The sequence below is a fragment of the Sarcophilus harrisii genome, chromosome 5, assembly GCF_902635505.1.
Source record: "Sarcophilus harrisii chromosome 5, mSarHar1.11, whole genome shotgun sequence".
Lineage (NCBI taxonomy): Eukaryota > Metazoa > Chordata > Mammalia > Dasyuromorphia > Dasyuridae > Sarcophilus > Sarcophilus harrisii.
In genome coordinates this window covers 122,782,505-122,795,751 of record NC_045430.1, presented here as the reverse complement: position 1 = coordinate 122,795,751, position 13,247 = coordinate 122,782,505, and the positions used below count along the sequence as shown (strand labels likewise).

The 13,247-nt window shown below is 35.4% G+C and overlaps 1 protein-coding gene across 1 annotated transcript in view; it reads left to right on the top strand.

Moving 5' to 3' along the window:
• The window catches only part of PRKCQ (protein kinase C theta), a 187,913-nt gene that overhangs the window by 37,083 nt on the left and 137,583 nt on the right, over window positions 1–13,247 (top strand). The window lies entirely within an intron of this gene.

Here is a 13,247-nt window from a genome sequence, read left to right as displayed (position 1 = left end):
GGAGCATATGGTCATAATTCTATGATAAACAGAAACTAGCAAACTGAGGGGCCAAGTGTCTTGTTAAGAGATTAAATGACTTGTCATAGATGGACTGTCAGTGGTAGAGCCAATAATTGAATGGCAATATAGTAACTGACATTTAAAAAGCTTTTAAGATGTACAAAGTCCTTTCCCCCACAACCTAGTCATGTTCCCACTGCTTCCCTTGGTCTGTTACCACTGGCCTTGTAAGACCCCCAACACAGTCCCACAGTGCACAGTGTGACATGTGGTAGGAAATGAGAAGCGACTTCTTTGAAGAACAAAAATTTTCCCTTGGGTTTCAGCATTTGAAATTCAAATGTATCTGATTACTTGGAAAAGAACTCTAATTCCTTCAACAGTAAGACTAAAGGGGGAGGAAACATTAGCAAACCTAGTGCCCTAAATCTTGCCATTATATGAACAGACCTACTCTAATCTGTTAAAACCCGCACACTTTCCACTCCCACCTCTTTAAATTTTCATGAATCTTTTTGAGCATTTATTTCCCCACAAGCCCAATGACAGTCTCCCATATATGGTAGGTATCTACTAAAAGGCTTATTGATTGATTGATTGAAGTCATGTAAGCATATGGGCTAATTGCAATCTGTGACCTTTTCTTGGTTCTCCACCAGTGATACTAATACAATGCATTAGAAAGAGTGCAAAAAATAATAATCTGAAAACCGGGTTCTAGTCTTGACTTGTCACTTGTGAGTTATAAAACTTGAGCAAATCCATACTAGTTGGGTGACCTCCGGGAAGCTACAAAACCTCTCAGGGCCTCAGTTTGTTGCCTCATTGTTTGTTTTTCTTGCTGAGGGATTGCTTAAAAGTTACTGAATGGGTGTTACCTCAGAGAAGCTGAGCTCTAGGAAAGACCTTAGCTTAAAAAAGTCTAAGTCTCCTGTTGCATCCAGGGCCATCTCCAGTCTTCCTGATTTATATCTCGCTACTGGTCCCAGATCACTCCAGAGGAGAGAGGTGAGGTTAGTTTCTTTGTATAGCCTTGCCTCATTTAAATCCAATTCACTTATAAGTCAAGACATCACCTTCCTGAAGCCATTGGTCTAATTTGAGAATGAAGGATAAACAACAGTTCTTTTATGTGCAAATCATTATTCATCATCAGAAGGAAGGAATGTCCAAAGTTAGAATAGCAGTCCAAGTTTACATGACTTATTCTGCTACTAGTTTACCTATGAATTATAGATGCCTGCCCAGTCAATGTGCCATTATTTCATTTTACAGATGGGGGACCATTCATCAACTCAACATAATCATAAAGTAGAGGTAAGACAAAGGATTTTAAGAATAAATATGGAGAAAATTGTCTATTTAGCCTTTAGTTTAGGTATCCTCTGAGGTTATAATCCACCAGCTTAGCTAATGTAATCCAATAAGCAAATTTCCTTTAACTTGGTGCTTTTAAGGGAATTCAGGAGACTGAAGATATCCCATATAACTAAAGAGAGAGCTACAAGGAAGGTTTAGGAAAGGGAACAATGGTAGACCTCAATGTCCTGGTACTGGTTTTTCCACATTCCTTTCTATACCTGCAAAAATCTAAAGATCATTGCCTCTGATTCTCAATGGATACATCTGTTTCAGAAGTTAGTTGATTTTTCCTAATTGAGTAAGTTATTAGCTGGAGACAAATGCATTCATCCTGGCAAACCAAGAAGATCAGATCAGATCCATTGTTAATTATAAATGCAGTAGTAAAAAATGTAAAGACCCTGGAGAGCTCCAGTTGAAGTCATTAGGTTAATTCAGAATAGATTGACAAAAGTTTTAAGTGGATGGTGTCAATTTCTCAAGGATGCTTTTACAGGTTTTCAGAAACCTGAGAGCTTGAGGAAAATTGTTTTGCCAATAACTTCTTTGAAAGAGCTTTTGAGGTCTTGTCTTGTAATAAAGATGGCTTTTTGAAAGCCAATTTTTTTTGCAAGTAACCAAATAATTAAACAGTATGTTTACATGGCCTTCATAACCTGTGGATGATTGAACTAAATAACCATGGTTTTTAAAAATGATGCTAATGAAACCAAGGTTAATGGATTCAGCAAATTCGGTCACATTACAGAGCAGTTAGCTTTGTTCTGTTGTATGGTAATAGTCTCTGCCCTGCTCACCTCCACCAGTCATTTCATATCTTTGTGCTCCTGGCCACAGGGAATAAACAAGAGAAAGTATGGATAGGTCAGTTCCAAATCACAGCCCATGACCAAGCACATCCCCAGTCTAAGTCAGTAGCATCAACTTCATATTGAAATAGAAGAACATTTTAATCCCTCTCTTTTTTTTGAGATTCATTTGTATTTATCAAAATTTTGGCAAGCTATTATTCTTCTATATTCTCAACATCAAAAATTTTAATGTATGTTAGTGAATATGGTCTTTTTAAAAAATAATTTCTTTATTTTATTTTTAGTTTGTGGAATAAGAAAAGCATTTCCATAACATAATATAATACTAACAATAATAATAAATATAACTGCCTACAAAACTGCAAATCTATCATTTACAAGTTGGTATTCTTTTTAAACATATAATAGTTATCTAGAAATAGCTACCATTAGACACAAATGTATATATCTACGTATACACATAGGTAAATATATGTAAATCTATTTTATGCAAAATTGTATTTATCAGTTCTTTCTCTGATAGTCTTTTTTTCATATAGCCTTTATAATTTGGATATTTATAACCATCAAAATGACTTATTCCCTCAAACTCCTTTTATAAAACACCATTGCTGTTTCTGTATACCATGATCTTTTGGTCCTATTCATTTCTCCTTTCATTTCTTCATACGGGTTTTTCCATGTTTCTCTTAAGATCTTTGAATAAGTTGTGCTATAAGATTATGATGAGCTTAAGATTATTAATGGGCTTAAAAATGGTTTATCTCAGAAAATGCCCCAGGTCCTTATGAGCATATTAAATGTAGGGAAAGAAATTCACTTCAAAATCATGTTAACATCAAAAATGTTCAAATAACATATACAAGATTTGTGTTATTTGATAATATTTTGTACTTCTGTAGGACTCTTTTAACCTTGCTAATATTCTTTTATATAATATATATTATATATTATACGTCTCTGGGCAAATCATTTAACAGAACATTTTATTCTAAGCCCAAAGTTCTTTTAATTTATTGACTTACCAAGTCTCAAAAACCCACACAAAAACCCAAATCCCACACAAAAGGCCTCCTCTTATGCCTTATGATAGCATGGAGAAGAACCTGCATCCTGGAACGCTTTATTAGTGGAACACAGTTTTGAGCATAGGACTAATGGTGAACACACACACACACACACACACACACACACACATATATGCTTATTTGCAAAAAAAAAAAACTAAAGAGAGTCTGTCTCCAAAAGATTAATCCTCTCCTGATGATAAATGATTTGGAGCATCAAATAAATGTTCCTGGGATCTGAATTGATGAAGCGATTTCTTCTACACTTGAAATTATTCATCTTTGAAGTACTTAAGTGATACAAAGGAAAATGGAAGGTTAATTAATAATAGCAAATAGAACTCTCCATCTCAAAATATTTAAATGAACATTTTATTGGGTTTTTTTGTTTGTTTGTTTTCACATCACAGTTTCCCCCCTCACCCCCGAGTATATTACTACCTCCTATCTATCCATTGAATCTTTTCTTGTGATAAAGCAAAATAGTTAAGTGAAAGCAATTAAGGGCGCCTAGTGGCTGATTCCAGGACTGGAATCAAGAAACTCATCTTAATGAGTTTGACTCTGGTTTCAGACACTTACTAGCTATATATAACCCGGGCAAATCACTTTACCCTGTTTGAATCTGTTTTTTCATTAAAAAAAAAAAAAATGAGCTGGAGAGTGAAATTGCAAACCACTCTAGTACTTTTGCCAAGAAAGAGAGGAGGAAGGAGGAGAAAAAGGAGGAGGAAGGAGGAGAAAAGGGAGGAAGAAGGGGGGGGAGAGAAAAGGGAGAAGGGAGGAGGAAGTAGGAGAAAAGGGAGAAAGGAGGAGGAGAAAAGGGAGAAGGGAGGAGAAAGGAGGAGAAAAAAGGGAGAAGGGTGGAGGAAAGAGGAGAAAAATTTAACAGCTATAGTTAAGAATATTTAAAATGTCAGATAGAATTCAATTTGAGCAATAATTAAGTCCATTGGGCAAAGAACTACCTGTGGAAGATCTGTTTGTGGATTGGGATAACATGTAGCCTGAACTAATAGCATAGAGTAGTGGATAGAGGGTGGATCTTGGAGTGAAGTCTTAGGTTCAGATTTTACACCTAGCTATATGACACTGACTAAACTACCTAATCTCTTAGTGACTAGGAAACTCTTCAAGTCTCAGACTCAGTTCCAGAACAGCTAAATCTGAATTGATGGAAGAGATAATTTCCACATCAAGGAGATCTCTCCTAAGATAAAAATCAAAGGTCTAGAAGAAAAGAACCTGAACACATAAAATCCATAGGCAATCATCAGACCAGACCTTGTTTTAGTCATTCATTTGAGCCTCCTCCTCCTGATGATCTTCCACAAGAAAATGACTGTTAAAGGTTGAAGGAGCAACAAATCATGAACTAGCAAAAATAGACAAACTGGAGTAAAAGTGAATGCATAGACCTGGAATAATCTTCAAAGCAGGTAGCCATTTCCTGAATTATGAAAATCTGATTGATCCCACAAGGATCCTTGTATTAAATTGTCACAGACATATCCACAATAGTGGCAACTGCTTTGATTTTTACACCAATCTTATTTTATCTTCTTAACAATTTGCATGGCAGGTATCACAGGTATATAATATTGGTCCCCATTTTTACAGCTGGAGGAGAGAGGTATGATTCAATGAAGAAATAGAAAAAGTCTTTGGTTTTTAGAGTCTAAAGACTTCGGTTCAAATCCTTATTCTGCTCCTTACTACCTGTATGATTTTGGAAAGATGAAGGTAGTGCTTCTTAGTGGTTAGAGCAGTGAACTTCAAGTCAGCTGATCTGTCATCACATTCTTTGATACTTAAGGAATGTAAAAATACCTCAACTTCTCAGATTCTCCTTTTTTTATTTTTAAAATGAGGATGATGATGATACCATCATGCCATCTACTTCATCATCGTAGGAAGAGTGCTTTGTAAATCTTAAAATTCTATATAAAGATGAATTGTTATTCTTATTTCACTGAGCTTGTCTCATTTGCAAAATGCGTGGGTTGGACTAGGTAATTTATCTCTAATTCTTTCAGCACTATAAATGACTTGTCTGTGATCATATGTGCAAAAAGTTGCAGAGCCAGGAAGTTACCCCTGATCTTCTTGGGGTTCAGTTTTGTTATCTCCTAGTCTTCAAGGCATAGGTGTCAGGCACTTTTCTAAAGTTTTATCTCCATTTAAACAATGTTTTTTTTTTTTTTTTTCCTCAAGCATGGGTGTTTAATTTTGCTGAACCCAACTTGAAATTATTAGTCATTCAGCTTTATGAATCAGATCTTACTTTCCAAAAACCATTTCCTGTGTGTTTCTCCTGTATTTGCCCTCAATTAGCAGGTCATTTAGCAGTAAAGTCTAGGATTGCAAGCATTTAAAAAAAAATCTTCCATTGATGTCTTCAATGGTCGGAAAGAATGTGGCACAGTTAATCAATCATTCAAACTGGGTCTGTGGGGTAATATAGAGATATAAAATAGAACTGCCTTATGTTTCTCAAAAAAAATTTTAAATCTTACTTAATATTTTATTATTTTCCCAGTTACATAAAAATAATTTGCACATTCTTTTAATTCAAATTTTAGAGGTGCAAATTCTCTCCAGCTCTCTTCTTCCCCCTTCCCACCATTGAGAAGGTAAGCAATTTGACATAGGTTATACATGTATAATCACACAAAACACATTTCCATGTATATCTTTCTATGAAAGATTTACAAAAATTACCAAAAAAAGAGACATAAGAAAATGAAAGTAAAGAAAAAGTATCTTTGATGTCCAATGAGGCTCTACCAATTCTTTGTCTGAAGATGGGCAGGATCTTTCATCATAAGTCTTACAAATTTGTCTTGGATCATTGTACTGCTGATATTGCTTCATAATTCATAGTAGATCATCATACTGCTGTTACTGGGTATAATGTTCTCCTGGTACAGCTCATTTTATTTTGTATCAATTCATGTGAATCTTTCCAGGTTTTTCTGAGATCATACTGTTCATCATTCCTTTAAAGCACATCACAGTTATATGCAACAATTTGTTCAGTCATTTCCCAATTAATGGACATCACCTCCATTTTTAATTCTTGGCCACTATTTAAAGAGCTGTTATAAAGATTTTTATATACATGTCTTCTTCCTTTTAGATTTTTAATTCTTTGGAATATAGACCTAGTAGTAGTTTTGCTTGGTCAAAGTTTATTTTATAGCACGTTGGATATAATCCAAATTACTCTCTAATGGTTGAATCAGTATACAACTTTATCAATAATACATTATTATTTTAATGTCCCCACATCTCCTCCAGTACTTGTCATTTTCCTTTTCTTTGGTATTAGCCAATCTGACAGATGTGAGGTAATAGCTCAGGGTTGTTTTAATTTGTTTTTCTCTCATCAGTAGTAATTTAGGGCATTTTTATATAGCTATAGTTGCTTTGATTATTTTATCTAACTGTTCATATCCTTTGACCATTTATCAATTGAACAGTGGCTTTTATTTCTATAAATTTGATTCAGTGTTTTATATATTTGAGGAATGAAATCTTCATCAGGAAAACTCATTATAAAATTTTTTTCACAATAATGATTACAACTATATATTTCCCTCCATTCTATTTTCCCAGTTTTTCCTACTCTCTCCTTTTATCCTATTCATTTTCAAAATTGTTTTGCTTCTGAGTTTTATCTCCCCCAAACTTCCCTGTTTTCTATCAGTTTCTCTGTACCTTCTCTTGTCCCCTTTTCTTCTTACTTTCCTGTATGGTAAGAGATTTCTACAACTTAACTTAAAGTGTATATTATTCTACCTATAAGCTAGTTTCAGTGAAAGTAAGATTTGTATGCTCCCCTCTCTGCTTTTCCCCCATTTTCTCTTCCTGTATAAAATCTTTTAGCCTGTTTTACATCAGATAATTTATCCTATTTTACCTACAATGCATTCTTTTTTTCATATCTTAATTTTATTTTTTATATTTTTTAAAAATTTTTATATACCTCTGCTTTCTGTCTGTGCATATACCTAACTGCCCCAACAATGAGAAAGCTTTTAAGAGTTATAAATATCATTTTCCTCTGTAAAAATGTAAAAAATGTTTAACTTCACTTATTGTATATACTTACCCTTATGATTTCTCTTTCCTGTTTACCTTTTTATACTTCTTTTGCATCTTATATTTGAAAGTCAAATTTTCTATTTAGCTCTGGTCTTTTCATCAGAAATGTTTGAAAGTCCTCTGTTCCATTGAATTTCCATTTTTGACTCTAAAGGGTTATACTTAGTTTTGCTGGGTAGGTGATTCTTGGTTGTAATCTCTAAGCCCTCCAATCCTTTAATGTAGAAGCTGCTGAATTTTATGTTGTGACTGTGGCTCCACAATATTTGGATTGATTCTTTTTGGCTACTTACAGTGTTTTCTTTTTGATCCTGAGCTGTAATATTCTTGAGAGTGAGAGTTTTCATTTTGGGATCTCTCAGGAAGAGAAGGATGGATTCTTTCAATATTTATCTTTTGATCCTAGAATATCAGGTCAATTTTATTTGGTTATTTCTTGAAATATGGTATCTAGGCTCTTTTTTATCATAATCTTCAAGTAGTCCAATAATTCTCTGGGTCTATTATCCATGTCAGTTGTTTTTTACAATGAAATATTTTACATTTTCTTTTATTTTTTATTTCATTTGATTGTTTCTTAATGTCTCATCAAGTTCTTCTCTTAAGTGAATTTTTGCATAACTTTTTTTTTTCCAATTTGGTTATTCTGCTTTTCAAGATATTCTTTTATTTGACTTTTGTGCCTCTTTTACCATTTAGCCTATTCTGATTTTTAAGGTATTTTTGTTTGTTTTGTTACTTCCTTTAGCAAGATGTTGTTTCTTTTTCATGACTTTCTTGCATCACTCTTATTTCTCTTTCAAATTTTTCTTCTACCTCTCTTAATTTTTAAAATCCTTTTTGAGTTCTTCCATGATCTGAAACCAATATATATTTTTCTTTGAGGCTTTGGATGCAGGAATTTTTACTTCAAAACACATACCTGGAAGAAGATAATGATCTTCCCTGTCACCATAAAAATTCTTTGGTCATAAATTTTTCTGTTTGCTCATTTTTCAGTGCATTTCTTGACTTGTAACTATGTTAAAGTGAAGTTCTGCTCCCCAAATGGAGGGGACACTGTCCAAAGATTAAAGGCTTTTGTGCAGCTGTTTTCTGAGCTAATTCTAGGCACCTGTAAGTTTTTGACTTTTCCAAGGTGATGTGATCTAGGCGCAGGGCTCCTCAACCTACGGCCAGCGGGCCAGATGCGGCAGCTGAGGATGTTTTCCCCCTCACCCAGGGTTATGAAGTTTCTTTATTTAAAGGCCCACAAAACAAAGGTTTTGTTTTTACTGTAGTCTGGCCCTCCAATAGTCTGAGGGACTGGAGTGAACTGGCCCCCTATTTAAAAAGTTTGAGGACCCCTGATTCTAGGGATAGGTGTGTTTACTACTCTCCTGTACTATGCACTATTTTCAGCCTTGGAACTGTGACCAGACTCCCTTACCCTCTGTGACTACAAACTCTGCTATAGTACTCCTTGAATGGAACTAAGACCCAGGACTGTGACCCAACAGAGTCCTCTCCCTAGTGTCAGCAAAGGGACCTGTGAACCTCCTGTTACCTGTTGTCCATTCCCCCTTACAGTCTGTGGGCTGAGAGCTCCAAGCAGCCACTGCAATTGCTGATTCAGTTAACCCTGAAGCTTGCTCCTAGTTTATTGGGCCTGATCTATGCTGCTATGGCCTGGGTTGTATTGTACTTTTCTCTCACCCAGGTGCCATAGGTGTCTTTCTAAATTGTCTTGGAATGGAGAAGTGTTTCACTCCATCTTTTTGTGGGTTCTGTCACTCTGGAATTTGTTTAGAGTCAATATTTAAAAGTATTTGGAGCATTTGGGGGAGAGCTTGGGCAAGTTTCTCCTTTTAATCCTGGCTCCGCTTCCCTGAGATTTTTTTGTGTTTGTGAAACTTACTAATATGAATTTTAACATAAAAATTTAAGGAAAGAGACAATATTAGGAAGTAGAATGCGTGAAGAGATGTAACATGACACATTTCTTTCACAAAATGATCTCAGAGTTGTCCTCCAACTTGGAGATGTCCTCCAAGTTCCAAGAAAGCTCACTACTCTTTACATTTATACCCAATCATGGTATACATGTAGTGATCATAGATCAAGTTTTCTTTCTTCTATAGAACTACCCTTTTGACTTGGTTTTAATCTGTGATTTAACATATTCCCCTGTCAAAGTTTCTCTCCATGGGGCAGATTTCTTAGGAAAGTTTTCAGTAAAGAGAAATCAGCACACAACCATCTATTTAGAAAGTATTTATTAATCACCCATTACGTGGCAGGTTCTGAAGATAAAATTGCATTGAATGAAACAAAAGGCAGCAAGAAGTGATGCCCCATTTAAGAGTTCATAGTGGAGTGATTAGGGGGTGCAGTGGACAGAGCACCAACACTCACATCTGAAGGGCCTGAGTTTATATGTGGTCTCAGACAATTACTGGCTATGTGTTCCTAGGCAAGTCACTTACCCACATTTGCCTCAAAAAGAAAAAAGGAGTCCATGGTTATAGCATAAAGGAGTAGATATCTTCTTCCCTTACCCTTTTTACTTTCCCTTCTATAGCAACTCTGAGAGTCCCATTCCTGAAGATAGGTAGATAGACATAGATATACGTGTGTGTGTGTGTGTGTGTGTAATCTTGAAAACATCATAGATTTAAAACTGAAAGGGACCTTTAAAAATAATTGAGCCCTACCCCCTCCCATTTTTCAGGTGAAGAAAATGAGTGGTTAAATGAGTTGCCTATGATCACTTCTCATTCTATGAGAGACCTCATACTTATGTGAAAGCAAGTGGCAAAGAGACCGTGTTTTTTGCTTTTCTTTGTATTCCCAGTGCTTAGTGCAATGTCTAGCATATTATATTAAGTACTTAATAAACACTTGTTCATTGGTTGATTGATTAAAAAATCATGAAATAAGTCAACCCAAAAGTCATCTCTCATTGTGGGCCAAGATTGGTTATTATGGGCTAATAACTGGGTATTTATAAACAAGAGAATTATTCTCTAACTTTAACTTTTGAAGTTGAAATCCTCCCATTCTTTCGTGCTTACATTTCTCAATATATATGTAAATTTAATTGAATTTTCTTACTTTGTTAAACCTCCTACACCATTTCTTCCACTCAAGTTCTCGCTCCTTCCAAGAAACCCACAACTATACATCATCTGGCAGATACCACCATTTCCTTTGCCATGCAGAGTAATATGATTATAGTTTCACTTAAATTCTTGAAGACTAGGAGGGAATAAATGAGGAAAATGTTGGGAAAGTACCTCAAGGTTTGAAAAGTCAAAACATTCTAATCCTTCACATTACCACATGTATAACACACATCAACTCCTCTGATCAAAAAACTTCAGTTTCTGCCAACTGTCTACTGAGGAAAGCTCAAACTATGCCTAGCATTCAAAACCCTCCACAGTCTGATACTACCCTACTTTTCCAGTCTCATCTCCTATTTTTCACATTTGTCCAAACTGTTATTAGATTTTTGTTATTTTTCCATAATGTTGTAATGCCAGAGAAACTGAGGCAAGATAGAGATTAGAGAGTTTTTAATATTTTATTTGAAAGGGAGAGATTTACTGGAACCAAATGGATCCATGATTTGGTCCCAGGGCTGAAGGAGACTATTGTTTCCAAGAATCCATTGAACAATGTGAGTTCTCAATGACATATATACACGTGGCTCAGATATGTGGTTCAGATATAGGGATAAACTGCCGCAGGGACAGAGTCAATCAGTAGACTGAGAGCGGAACTGGACTAACAATCCACTTCCAACTGGGTCAGGGGAAGCATTCTGATAAGTAGGGAAGGGTTGGGATCACGATGTCTAAGATAGAAGGTGGTTCTCCTTATCTGGATCATCATGATTAGGAGGGAGGGGTAGTATTGCAGAACAATTAGGAACTGAGACAGAACAATTCAGGGAAACTGAGTCAGGGCAATTTAGGGAAACTGAGTCAGGGCAATTTAGGGAAACTGAGTCAGGGCAATTTAGGAAATCTGAGTCAGGGCAATTAGGGAAACTGAGTCAGGACAATAAAAGAGAACTGTGGCACAACAATGCCTGATTCTTTGTGACCCTATTTAGGAGCTTTCTTGGCAAAAATACAGGAATGGTTTGCCATTTCCTTCTCTGGCTCATTTTGCAGATGAAAATCAGGTTAATGATTTACCCAAGGTTATCCAGCAGTTAAGTGTCAGAGGATTTAAACTCAGAAGAATCTTCCTGACTCAGCATACGGTGCAATCTAGCTGCCCAAGTCTGATTTAGATCTTCCAACCCAATTGTAAGCTTCCTAAGGAGAATAACAATGCCTCTTAACTTTCTTCCCTAGTGCCATTTTATGCACTTATTAAATGTTGAATTAGTGAGTTATTCCTGCCATCATGACATTTACTACCATTGATTGAAAATCACCCTCTGGGTGAGACATTCTAAGGGGGAAAGGTTGGATGGTCATTCTTCTGGGCAGAATCAAGTCAAAAAGCATTTATTAAGCTCTTATTATGTAAGAATAAAGAAGAGGAAGGGAAGAAGGAGCAGAAACAGCCCCTGCCCTCAAGGAGCTTACATTTTAATGGAGGAAACAACATATAAATAAGCAGATTATAAAATAGATGGGAAGTAATACCTGAGAGGAAAGCATTAGCATCTGCATGTTGGGAATGACCAGCAAAGACCTCATTTAGAGGGTGAGATTTGAGCTGAGTGATGAAGGAAGCTAAAAAAGCTAAGCAGTGGGGGTGAGAAGGAAGAACATTGCAGACATGAGGGACAGCCAGTGCAAGGCATGGAGATGAGAGATGGAGTAGCACTCTACTCATAGCTGCTTCATAGAGTACCTGAAAAGGAATAAAATGCAAGAGGACAAGAAAGGTAGAAAGGGACCATGTAATGATTAAATTGCCCAAAAAAGGAATTTATATTTGGTCCTCAAGATAGGGAGACATTGGAATTTGTTGAGCAGTCTAGGAGGGGAGGATTCTCTACGTGGACAGACACAAAGAGTAGAAAACTCATAAATGATCATTTGCATCTTGCTTTGGATTTTTCTATGAAAAGATGTATGGAACATCTGTGTTGCACTTTTGTTTTCAAGATCAACATTATAAAGGCCACCCCTGAAGGTTTTTTTTCAGAATACAAAATTAGTAACACAATAGTAACAAGATGATAACATAACTCTTCTCTCTTCTATTTATAGATACTTCCCATCCCACAGTAATAGCAGCATGGTAACAGAATACAAATGATCGTTTTACAAGATTCTGTTACTTAAATTGTCACATTTGGTTAGGAAGTTTTAACACTGATGTTATTAGATAAATGGCAACTATGATTATCTTTTTTCTATTTTAGATATTTGGCTTTTTTTTTTTTAAGAAGGAGAGATGTTACAAAAATAAGTAGGTTGTATGGCATTTGAAAGGGATTTTCCCCTGGAAACAGTATTGTCAATGCTGATTAGTTTTTGAGGTCAGTATGCAAAAGCCTATTTGCCCCATCATTTAAGTGGAATACTATGCCAAAGATTTTGGTCAAAACCAAGGAACTCCTTTTCATCAACTCAGAACAATTAGAACCATACCAAAATAATAGCAAAAATATATATATTTTTTGCACAGAAATCCCCCATGTGGTACTTTTTTTAAAAAGAAAAATAGATACCCATGCATATATCTTGTAAATAAAAAGCTATAATAAAAAAAATTTTTTTAATTAAAAAAAGAAAAATAGGGACCAAAATCATTAATTAACATTAATATGATAATATGAAATATTAGCAATGAAGTCACAGCAACGTGTTAATTATCTTTGTTCTTAGGTTTAATTAATGCAGGAAAGGCAAGAATAGATCAATAGAGAAAATTAACATATTATATA